Genomic DNA, 9,946 nt, shown 5'->3' on the forward strand with positions numbered 1-9,946 from the left:
GGGTAAGGTCTATTGTGAGAGTGGAGGGAATAGAGATATAGAGAACATACACGTTGATATAAAGCAGGTAAATGTGAGGTGAATATGAGAAAGGGAGAATGAAGGTGTTCCCATTGATTGCCATCTGTTTACCTGTCCTGGGTTACCTGGCGCGGCGAGAGGGACGGGAAGGACCAGAATGCAATCTTGTTATATGTACAAAACGAGCTTGTGTTTTCTGAATCCATACATGATTGATATAATAAAGGAAATGTAAAGCGAGAGAGGAGACAGACGAGAATGCGACCTTGCTGTATATATATATATAAAAAAAAAAAAAAAAAACTTATGCATACAAAACAGACCTTTGATAAGTGTGTGAAAAATATCTTTATTCTAAATACGTTCTTCTGTATACCGAATCCATACACGGCTGATATAGTAAAGAAAATATACACAGAGAGGGGAAATAGAGGAGAATGCCGAACGGCTATATTTACAAAATCTCTTTATGCAAAACAGAAAATACCCTTGATAAATATATGCGAAAAAATAACTTTATTCTGAATATTCTAGATTGCATTAGCCCACTATATCATCTATCTGAGGCTTATTCACTACACACCTGAGGGAAGGTAACGCACAATGACACCTGTACACACACACACACACACACACACACACACACACACACACACACCTGCTTATCTACCTCACCTCAAAGACCAGAATGAGTTTCCTTGTCGTGTAAATCTTAAATGAACAATATTACCGGTATTTATTATTATTACTTTTTTCACTCTATGGAGAGGGGAGTGAGGGGAAGCCGCCGCCTCTCCCCTCACTCTATGGCTCGTAAAAAACATATGATGCGTTCCCAGTTCCCCTCAGACTCGTTCTAGACCTGGAACCGGGATCTCTATAGCATGTGTATGGGCCCTAAGTGAGAGAGAGAGAGAGAGAGAGAGAGAGAGAGAGAGAGAGAGAGAGAGAGAGAGAGAGAGAGAGAGAGAGAGAGAGAGAGAGAGAGAGAGAGAGAGAGAGAGAGAGAGAGAGAGAGAGAGATTATGTAATGTAACTAATTATTATTAATTATTATTATTATTATTATTATTATTATTATTATTATTATTATTATTATTATTATTACTACTACTACTACTGCTACTACTATCATTATTGTTGTTATTGTTATTATTGTTGTTATTATTAAGAAAAAAAGAAACAAATAACTAAAGAGTGAAATGATGAGAAAAGGAGACAAGAAAGACGAAAAACGACACAAAAAAAATATAAAAAAAGTAGAAGACAGATACAGAAAAGGAAAGAGAGACAGAACATGAAAAGAAAAGAAAAAATACAATAATTACAATCAAAACCATCATAAATTTTTCACTATCTTTTTCACAATCTTTCCCCCCTAACCTTCTCCAACCTCCCCCCACTCGTACCTCCCAAAACCACCAAAAATACACACCTGTCACACCTGCGAGTCATTAGCACAGGTAGTGACACCCGAAAGACCTTTTTTTTTTTTTTATCTGCTATTGGAATTTAGAATGACGGTAAAAAGGAAATGATAATAATTACGTTTTCTTTCATCTCAGAAGTGAAAAAAAGGCGAAAATAAGAAAATACAGGAAAATTAATACTGAAAATGGTAAATAGAAAATGTAATAGAAGAAAAGAGAAAAAAAAAATAAAAGGGAAGGAAAAAGAAGAGTAGGATTTTGAGCTAAAACTAAATCAGATGGGGAAAAAAATGTGGTGAAAAGATCAAAATAGGAAAACAGTAAAATGAAAACTCAAAATGGTGAAAATAATACGAAAGAGACAAAAGAAAGGAGAAAAAGAGAGAAAAAGGCAGCAGGATTCTGAGCTAAAACTAAATTAGAGGGAAAAAGCAGACGTAGAGTGAAGAGATGGATGAAAGTAAGGAAATATGGCAAAATGAAAACTGAAAATGGTAAACAGAACATGTAATAAAGAAAAGAAAATAAAAGGAAGGGAGAAGGCAGTAGGATTTTGACATAAAACTAAACTAGAGAGGAAAATGAACACAGAATTTTAACCTCAAACTAAAATAAAGAGAAAAAATGAAAGTATAAGAAGTATAAATAATAAAATAGATAAATACGACATGGAATAAAAAAAATGAAAAGGAAACGTAGAAATCTGAGATAAAAAAAAAGTTACTGGGAAAAGAAACAGATTTAAAGGAGATAATAGCAAGAAAAATAAGAAAATACGAAAGGAAAGGAAAAAAATAGTACGAAAATGAGAAAAGTGTCACATTAGCGAAGGAAAAAACGAGCTAAAGAGAAAGTGAGACCAGGAAATGTGAACTTGGAAGGGAAATGCGAAACTGGAAGTGAATTTTTGAAGAGACAGCGAGACACCGGAAGGAGGAAGACAAAGGGAACACAAGATGAGAAGAATAAGAAGAAAAAACAACAACTAAGGAGGGAGATATTAAAGGAGAGAGAGAGAGAGAGAGAGAGAGAGAGAGAGAGAGAGAGAGAGAGAGAGAGAGAGAGAGAGAGAGAGAGAGAGAGAGAGAGAGAGAGAGAGAGAGAGAGAGAACAGACACGCTGAAAAGTTACTCAATATTGCACTTCAATTGAAAGCATGAGACTCAAATAAAAAAAAGTAAACAAAGATAGGAAAACAAAAACGATAAAAAACTGGCATCTCAAAAAAAAAAAAAAAATAAATAAAAATTCTGTTTAGCTTCATGTAATTGCGCTGTCTTATCCGAATTATATGGAATCTCATATGTACAAAGAAAAAAAAATGATACTTTTTAATATAATTGATTACAGGTAACACATAAACTCTGATGTCAACAGATAGATTATTTTACAATTTCCTTATTTTCCTGAAGGCACAAAAGCAAAAACCTCACCAGGAAACACGGTGGACATTTGTATCGATCTTGCTGTGTCTCTGTTTCCTTGTTTCCTTGTCTGCACCACTGGGACTTGAGGAAAGCAAAGCGAGAAAGAAAAGAAAAAGTCAGAAAAGAAAATAGCAAAATTTATGTTTTCCTCTTTTTTTCTCTGTGAAACGGAATGACGAGGAAAAGAAATGAAAGTTTGATTTTTTTCTGATAAATTACTGACTTTTTTTTTTCTGAGTGATTGTTGGTGTAATAATATTTGGTAGTAAAAAAAATAGAGTCTTATAGTCATCTCTTAGGAGGAAGAGGAGGAGGAAGAGGAAGAGGAAGAGGAAGAAGAAGAGGAAGAGAAGGAGGAGGAGGAGGAGGAGGAGGAGGAGGAGGAGGAGAAGGAGGAGGAGGAGGAGGAGAAAGAAGAGGAGGAGGACAAGAAGGAAGAGGAAGAAAGTAGAAATGGAAGATTAGAGTAGGAGGAGACTAAAAAGGAGAAAGGAATAGAAATAGATGAGGAGGAGGAGGAGGAGGAGGAGGAGGAGGAGAACTATAGAAACACGGTGGAGGAGGAAGAAAAAAAGTGAAAAAAAGGAAAAAAGTAGAAAATGAAAACAAATCCATTGAATTCCCGCTCGCCATTCCACCCAGTGTATTTTTCCTTTACATTTTCAGAAGGAACTTTTTTTTTCATTCCCCATTTTTTCCTTTCTTTCTTTCCTCCCTCGCTCTAACTGTTCGGGAGGAAAAGATTGTATTGAGGGAAAAAAAACCACGAACAACTTTAGTGTACAGAAAGAGGAGGAGGGGGAAAACTCTCACTCTCTCTCTCTCTCTCTCTCTCTCTCTCTCTCTCTCTCTCTCTCTCTCTCTCTCTCTCTCTCTCTCTCGGATGACTGAGAATAGTAATAGCACCAAAATTTATTAGCGGGAGCCTCGTTAGATTTCAATTGGGGATGAGAGGGAGAGGGAGAGGAGAGGGGAGAGAGGGAGAGGGGGCGAAAAGGGAGATGAGAGAAGGAGGAGCATTCTGAAAGCCCAAGTGAGAGCAGACCAAAATAAGTAGGATTTTGGCAGATTACTTCTTTTTAGGGAGAGTGCGAGGGTGAGAGGGGAGAAAATGGGAGAGGAGACAGGGAGAGGAAATAAGGGAAACGGGAAATAGACGGGAATAGAGGGGAGGATAAGCGAAGAAAGTAGAAGGATCGATGGGATGAAATTAAGAAACGGGAAGGAAAAATATATTGGAGAAAAATTGGGTATGAAAATTTGAGGGATATTTTCAAGTTTCGCAGAGAGAGAGAGAGAGAGAGAGAGAGAGAGAGAGAGAGAGAGAGAGAGAGAGAGAGAGAGAGAGAGAATGCTATGGTATAAAAATTGATTCCAAGGTCAATTCTCTCTCTCTCTCTCTCTCTCTCTCTCTCTCTCTCTCTCTCTCTCTCTCTCTCTCTCTCTCTCTCTCTCTAACAATCTATTTATCCAATATGATCAATTTTTTCTTCATCAAACCTCCCTTTTTCCTCCTTCTTTTCCCTCCATCTCTCCCTTCATTCCATTCCTCCTTCTCTCCCTTCATTCCATTCCTCCTTCCCCTCCATCCCTCCCTCCTTCCCTCGTGCCTTTCTCCATCAGGACAACTCACTTAGGACACGTAATCCTCGTGGACATTATTACAGAAGGTACAGGACATGAGGCGGAGAATTTGGACACGAAAATGAAAGAAAAAAAAGAAAGTGGAGGATTTGAACGTAAAATATTGAAAAGAGAACGAGAAAATTTTGGATACCGGCTTGGTTTTTATTTCCTTCTCTCGTTTTGTTTTGAGTGAAAGTGATATATAAATTGACAAACCTGATAGATATGTACAAGAGAAATTGACAGATGACACAAGAGGATGGGGAGAGAAAGGAGAGGAGGGAAGGAAGAGGTAAAAATAACTCTACACACACACACACACACACACACACACACACACACACACACACACACACACACACACACACACACACACACACACACACATATACACACACACGTTGTTACTTACATACCTGTTCAGATCTTCCTTAATTTGTAAGCTGGTCACCTGAGATTCCATTTTCTTCCTACTTTTCCTTCGCTTTCCTTCTCTTTTCATTTCTATGTTACAACCTGGTAAAAATAACCAGAAAAAAAACAAGTAAATAAATAAATAGACAAATATGTAACAATGTTTAAAATTACCAAAAATTAGATACAACAAACATTGATAAACTACAGAATATTTTTCATTTTTGCATTTCTCACCTATGATACCTCTCCTTGGTACTCTACTCTTCTGAACCATCCTGGGACAGAAATAACCCGCACAGAGCCCAAGGGGTTTTCAAGTACAAGGATTCGAATCTTGATCAACGTCCGAGGTTAGGAAGGGCATCCATTCGAGAACCGTTCCTAAATACCAAAAACAGTCCCTCATTAGAAGGCACCATCAGAAGAACCTGGACTCAAAAAACAGGAAGAAAAAAGGTTTACTCGTCTGTCTGTCTGTTTTGTCTGTAAGTATGAATATATGTCTATCTGTCTGTCCCTGTGTCTCACTTATTGATTTCTCCTGTGTTATTCCTTTCCTTTCTTTTATTCTATGCTTTCGTTTATCATGGTATTTTTTATTCAAAGATTACTCTCTCTCTCTCTCTCTCTCTCTCTCTCTCTCTCTCTCTCTCTCTCTCTAGGTAAATAATAAAATGCTAACTTCTGATGTTTGTTTGCCTTCAGGTTACCCTTTTCTCCCTTTCTTCCCTGACGGACTGACGGAGGGCTTGGGTTCAGCAGGTATTTGAGGTCCCCGCCGAGCCCTGAATGTTTAATTTCCAATCTGTCTTGAAGGGATAAAAAGGAGCAGTTTATTTGCCAACCCTGAGATACTGAGGGACCTTCGTAAGTCTCATTCCTGTGTGACTGTATGACATTACTCGGTTTTTTTTTTTTTTTAGGTAGAAATTGTGTTTGTTTTTTGTATTATCTTGTATTAGTTGTGTACTTATTTGGTGTTATTCTACTGCTTCTATTTTCATGTTATATTTTTTTTTGCATTTTTATGTTTACTTATTTGTTTTTTTTTTAATGAAGATGTTGTGTTGGTTTTGCTTCTTTTGTCTTTTTTTTTTTTATCGTGTGCTTTTTTCTTGACTTCTTTTCTCTTTTCTAGTCAAGTGTATTATTATCATCATCATCATCATCATTATTATTATTAATCATTATCATTATTATTACTATTATTATCATTATTATCATTTGGGTTAGGAGTTTTGTTCTTTTTAGCTTCCATTGTTTTTCATCGTCTTTTACTTTCTACTTCCTTTATTATATTTTTTTTCCTCTTCCCTTCTTCCAAACAAAGATATTGTTATTTCGGTTATTTTATTCTCTCTCTCTCTCTCTCTCTCTCTCTCTCTCTCTCTCTCTCTCTCTCTCTCTCTCTCTGGCTTGTTATTCACGTCTCTCTTTCAACTTCATTCTTTTGCATTTTTTCTAATCACGCTGCATTCCTCCTTTCTTTTCCTCCTTTTATCTTCTCAGTTTCCTCCTCCTCCTCCTCCTCCTCCTCCTCCCTGCGCTCTAACGTTACCTCCTTAGCCGAGACGAGGAACTGAAAGGAGTTTTAAAATGTAATTCTCCTTGAATGCCCGAACGGACGTGCAGGGATTCTGAATGAGGCAGCTTGACGCGATTACTGGGAGAGAGAGAGAGAGAGAGAGAGAGAGAGAGAGAGAGAGAGAGAGAGAGAGAGAGAGAGAGAGAGAGAGAGAGAGAGAGAGAGAGAGAGAGAGAGAGAGAGAGAGATGGGTAGGGGATGACAAGCAGAATGACAAATAATACTGGTAGATAGAAACAGACAGACATACAAGACAGGTTGACAGACTGAGAGACAGACAGGTAAGACAGGCATCATATTGACAAATAAATAAAGGTAAAGACAGACAGCCAATCAAGTACAGATACAAACATTTATACAGAAAGACATAAAGATAGACAGGAACAGAGATGCACGATCACACAGACAGGTAATAAGACAAGCAGACACAAAGAAAGGTACTCAGAAGATAAATCAAGATAGATAAGTAAATAAAACCATACAGAAACATAACAAACCGCTCAGACAGACAGACATACAAAAATATAGATAACACACAGACATATAGAGAAACAGACAGACAGACAGGCAGAGAGACAGACAGACAGACACACAAAAATATACTCAGTCAGGTTAGGAGCTTCAGGCAAAATGGGTATAAAAGAGACTCATTAAAATGTGCTTAAAAAACCTAATTGAAATCATACATAGAATTAATGGAAGCTTTCATAATAATGGATATTGAATGGGACTAAAAAAATAAAAAGGAACAATGCATGAAAGCAAATATGATTTTAAACCCATAATATATTAATTTATTCATCCATTAAAATACAATATGGGTTTGGTATTCCCCCCACCTCTCTCTCTCTCTCTCTCTCTCTCTCTCTCTCTCTCTCTCTCTCTCTCTCTCTCTCTCTCTCTCTCTCTCTCTCTCTCTCTCTCCTTAACTACCTTACGCCTATTTTCTCACCCTACTTCCTCCCCTCTCTCTCTTTCCCTTCCTCCCTTTCCGGTCTCCCCTTTCCCTCCCTCCTCCTCGCCTATCAATCCATCTTCTACTAGTTCTCATTTTACCTCCTTACCTATCTTCCTTACCTCCCTTCCCCTGAGCCGGTCTTACCTCTCCTACCTGCCTGGTCATCAGTATTCACGCAGCCCGCCTGGCCCCAAAGTCCCTCGTACCAGGTAACACTATTAGGAAGTAATCATGTACTTAGAGGCACCCGAGGCAGGGTAAATGTGTGATCGTCATATGGCAAGACCGAACAAATTGGCCTGATAATGAAGAAATTCTCTGTCTGTCTGCCTGTCTGTCTGAAAATGCTGGTCTCTTTGTCTCTTTTTCATCCACGAATTCGAAAATGAAAAAAAAATAAATATGATTAATTCCCTTATAGAAACTGATTGTTTTCTTCATTTACTTAGAAATTCTCAATATCCCTGAAAAAAAAAGTCTATATATTTTTACACTTCAATAAATATGATTAATACTTTCACACACACTTTCCTTTATCTACCTTCTCAAAAACTCCTTCCTTCATTCCATAAAAAAAAAAAAATAAATATCTCTGCAGAAAAGTCTTTATATTCCTACACGTATTTCATCACATGGCTGAGGGGAGACCAGACACTTACCTCCCTTCCAATAACCACAGAGTAATGAAAGAGCCTCTATACTGCATACAGACACCCATCACATCCTCGTCCACTCCACCAATACATGCAATCTCCACAAACAACATCAAATATCATCATCTCCTCACGTGGAATCAAACCCCACATGTTCCCTGGTCTGTGCGATCCAACCCTAACACTCCTCGGGTCTCATTTGGTGTCTATACATGATCTGAATCCATACAAGTCGTCCAATCTGGGTAATGATGGCGTAGCTGATTCCTCTCTCCCTCCCTCTCGTCTTACCACGCAGCTCACTACTGATTGCTCATTTTCTTTCATTACGTATACTCTCGTTTTCTTCGCCACAGCATCAAGCACTTACTTCCCCTTGCCTTTCAATTAGAGTCAGGTTTGCGTCTTGTACTGCTATACATGATAATTATCAATAGTATATGTTTTGAGAATGCTCTTATCTCCCTTTAATTGCATTGCCATTCTTGTTCATATGTATTTTCCATATCACTTCCTTATATCCAGTTGTAAATATTCTGATTATCTAAAGCATATCACTTTAAAATACTATAATCTTCCCTTAAATGCAATATTAGCGCCAAGTTTTCCTATTCAGATGTATTTTCCATGTCCGTGTTGTTTTTTTTTAAGTATTTTCTATATATCATTATATTTTGATGTAAATATGCTGATTATCTAAAGCATATGACTTGAAAATACAAAAAAACTTCCCTTAAATACAGTATGAATGCCAAGTTTTCTTATTTAGGCATTTTCCATATAAAAATTACACAAGTATCCCCTCCAAGTACAGCATGAGCGACGCGTTTTCTTTAAGAACTAAACTCACAAAACTCACTTTCCTCCAGCACAGTTTCACATACTTTAGTCTCCCTTCTCAAAACGGTATGAGCGGCACGTTTTTCTTCCTTGGTGTACGCAATGTCCTCAGTGCCTCCCTCACGTGTTGGTAATTAGGTCTGCTTAATAGAATTGGACACCCATTTAGACCCCTCTCCCTCTCTCCCTCCCTGAGCCCGGCAGAGCAGCACTTCCAGCCTCAATTTCTTGCAGCCTTCACCGCCCTCCCTCAACGCCCTTCCTGTCTTCGTTACGTGAACAAAGGGAGGCGTCAAAATTGGGTTTACTGCTTTTCTTCATAATTTTCTGCCAGTTTATATAAGTTATTGTATTAAGGTGCAGTAATATTGAGTTTTATCTCCTTTTAATGTGGGTATAATTTCGAACTGTCTTTTTTTATGGTGTGTTCAGTTGGTCGTATTGTGCTGTCTCTCTCTCTCTTAAAAAAAAAAAAAAATACTAGTTTGAATTGATGCTTTCTGTCTTTGTTTTAAAAATTTTCAATACTTTGTCGTCGTATTGTCACTGAGATTTTAAGTCGCATCTACCGTCTACCAGTGTGTTGTGTTCTTTCAAAAAAAAAAAAAAAAAAAAAAAAAAAAAAAAAAGTGGTTTAAATTGATGCTTCCTCTCTTTGTTTCATCACTTTTCAATAGCTTGTCGTCGCGTTGTCACCAAAATTTTAACGTACATCTACTATCACAATACTGTTAGTTGTAGCGTCAGTTTTTTTCGTCAGTATTTTGCAAGTTTGTCATCGTATCGTCACTGGAGTTTTAAGCTGTATCACAATATGTCTAGCTGCAGTGTTAGCTTTCCCTCAGAATTTTGCAACACTATCACTGAAATTTTGAGTCACAAATTTTACCACAACAGTGTCAGCAGCGTCAAATTCCACTTTACAGTTCTCCGTCATAAATTCATTACATCCATTATTCCGTAACGCTCATAAAAGCCAGTGTGATCCC

The 9,946-nt window shown here is 37.5% G+C and overlaps 1 protein-coding gene across 3 annotated transcripts in view; it reads right to left on the minus strand.

The window, feature by feature from the left end:
• LOC135090591 (stAR-related lipid transfer protein 3-like) overlaps window positions 1–9,946 on the minus strand; it is a 90,837-nt gene that overhangs the window by 57,172 nt on the left and 23,719 nt on the right. For all 3 annotated transcript variants that reach the window (XM_063987481.1, XM_063987480.1, XM_063987479.1), the window contains exons 2-3: window positions 5,156–5,302; window positions 4,921–5,020 (exon numbers count right to left, since the gene is read on the minus strand). The gene's annotated coding sequence lies outside the window, so the exon portion shown is untranslated. The remainder of the gene's footprint in view (window positions 1–4,920; window positions 5,021–5,155; window positions 5,303–9,946) is intronic.

Source organism: Scylla paramamosain, chromosome 35 (assembly GCF_035594125.1).
Source record: "Scylla paramamosain isolate STU-SP2022 chromosome 35, ASM3559412v1, whole genome shotgun sequence".
Taxonomy (NCBI): Eukaryota; Metazoa; Arthropoda; class Malacostraca; order Decapoda; family Portunidae; genus Scylla; species Scylla paramamosain.